Source organism: Macrobrachium rosenbergii, chromosome 1, assembly GCF_040412425.1.
Source record: "Macrobrachium rosenbergii isolate ZJJX-2024 chromosome 1, ASM4041242v1, whole genome shotgun sequence".
Lineage (NCBI taxonomy): Eukaryota > Metazoa > Arthropoda > Malacostraca > Decapoda > Palaemonidae > Macrobrachium > Macrobrachium rosenbergii.
The window spans coordinates 69,276,717-69,279,440 of NC_089741.1; positions in this window are offsets into that span (position 1 = coordinate 69,276,717).

Consider the following 2,724-nt stretch of genomic DNA (forward strand, 5'->3'; position numbering starts at 1 on the left):
CAACGCAAACAGGAACAAATGAATAAGTAACAGATACATTTTTACGTAAATAAAATATGGCTATTTAGTGTGACCTAAGCTCATGGGAAAGGTACCGTAGAAAACGGGAGGTTCACTATAGAAAACCTGTTGAGCGGGGACTTTACAAGTTAAGTTCTATATCCAATTTGAGATAACAGAAAAAGTCTCAGGTATTCCAGCAACCATTCCCTTTTACTGAAAGAAGTGAGCCACATAAATCTCAGGAAATAACTTCTCCCAAGACAAGAGTATAATTGACGTCATCCTTACTTTATCTAATTCTTCTCAACCAAAATACAAAATATTTTTTTTCTTTTAGGCTACCTTTATTGTCGCTAGGAACCCAATTAGTTTCGTTTGTCTTCACATTTCGGCCCAAGAAGATAATGCATGTAAGTTCATTTGGAAATGAAATCCCTTAGTCACAGCACTTGATATATAATGAATGGCAACATTTCCCATTTCCTCTATTTTGTAACTATTATTATTTTATCAGATTTGTATTGCTGCTAACGGCCTGATGCCTGTTAACAGGCCACTGGCGCGTGGGGGGGAAGGGGTGTTTGAATAAATGAGGATGCTACTTTGCTTTATTTGGAATGCCTTGATTGATAGCTTTATGTGTGTTACGATGTGAATGTTTGCCTGTTGAAATTCCTCTTGCAATGGTTAATATTTTTTTTTTATTCTTCCAATTTTTTGTAGCGAAATGATTCGACTTGCTTAAGACTACTTTGGAAATGATATGATATGAAAGGAGAGAGGCAATGAAAGAACAAAAGGTGTCTGGAGTTGGTGTAATTTTTTATTCATATTGGTTAAGCTTTTTATACCAATGACCAATTCTAATTAAATAAATAAATAATACAATTTCAATCCATTATTGTGTCATTTTTATTGTGTATTTGCAGTCTAGCAACGCAAAGTAATACAAATAACAATAGATCATCCTTTCTTCTATTAATCAATAAATAATGGAAATATGTACAATGTTTTGAGAGTCAAAGAAAAAAGCTATATAGCTCCGGAAATGCTTCCTTTTCTTTGGCTTTTTTATGCATTTATTTTTTCCAGTTGAAGTGAGTTGCCTTAGAGATGGGAACAAGAGGTTTATGATATTCTTTGTTTATTGTTCAAAATCATTTCTTTGAAGGAGCTTTTAACAAATAATTATTAAAAATTAAAATAGTTTTGAAAACTGGCAAATTGGGGGGGTACACAGAGTTTGAAAAATGAAGGTAAAGTAATTTTATGTATAAGGTACAGAGACGGGGCATTACTTAACCCACACTGTTTACAAAGTGATTGAAGGTGTACTTTACCTGATATTTACATTCTAACTCTTATATTGGGACGATGAAATTTACATCAGTGAATCATTGCGCTATGACAGTATCAATTTTCTGTTAATCTTCCTTTAAATTTACAAATTTTGGTATTCAAACTAATCTTAAGCTTGTATAGCAAATTTGAAAGCTTATGCAGAAGCATGTATATGTAACAGCAAAGCTTCAGAAAGAAGCCACATAAATGCAATTTGCTGGATCACAATACTACACTTTTTTGCCCTATGCCTGCATGCCTTGACAGGTATGAATTTCAATACAGAATGCAGTGACTGTCTTTTATAAACGGAAGGATTTGTCAACAAGGAGACACGTACACACCTAACCAGATAATATTTATAGGTAAGCCTTGCTGTCGATTCATTTATATTGACATGAAATCTGTGCTTGCCTACACTTCCCGGGAAGGAAGATTTCATAGGCTGAAACCCTTCCCAATGTTGATTTCGTTATTTTTGAAATGGTTATTGAAAGCAGTGACGTCAATTCTACATTGGAATTGTGATTCCTAAAATGAATAGTAGCATCATTTCTTGGTTTATCTGGGAGGACTATTAAAGGACTTGTCTGACATTTTCCTTAAATTTCTCCACTGGCTAACTGGTGATAGAGGAGACAAGCCAGAAATTAAAAGCTGTGTCAGGATTATGGTGTAGTATAGCATGATTTAGGGAACACCTAACGTCAGGCTTAGGGATGAGGTAGAAATGAAGGGCGAAGGTTTCGGTTTTTATGACTGTGGGTTGTAATTTGAAACCATGCTATAAATAATTCTGCAGATGTGCAGTGTCGTGGCTATGCTAGATGCAGCTTCACCGTTCTGAGCTCATCACGATAGGGAGGACTTTGCTATTCTCTGCTTTAAAGAAATACGGAGCACTCGCGTTTCTTTCGATTTTACCGTTTTGTTTGGCTGGCGACTACGTACTGGCGGTTGTTCTAATCGATACCACCTATGCGATGCACCTGGTGTTGATGTCTCTTTTAGGAAATGTTTTCTTCTTTCATGCGGACTCATTATGACAGTTCAATATGACTCTAGTCTATTTATGTAAGCATGTCGTCAGAGATGATTATTCAAGACATTTCATTTGGAACTTAATCGTAATGGATTTTTCAACCACATAAACTTAAGCGATATAATTTCATGATATCTTAGCAAAGTGCATGTGGTCAACTGTGCCCAGCCCAAGGACGCGGTATCTACAGCATATTATTCTCGAGGATAATCTGCATTATCTAGTTCATTTTGAAACTTTCATTTTCCTAAAACGTCTGATATGTTTAGAGAGCGGAACCGAAGACTCTTAACTCTGGGACTTTCTGTCCGATAGTGGCTAGTCAGAATAATGCATCA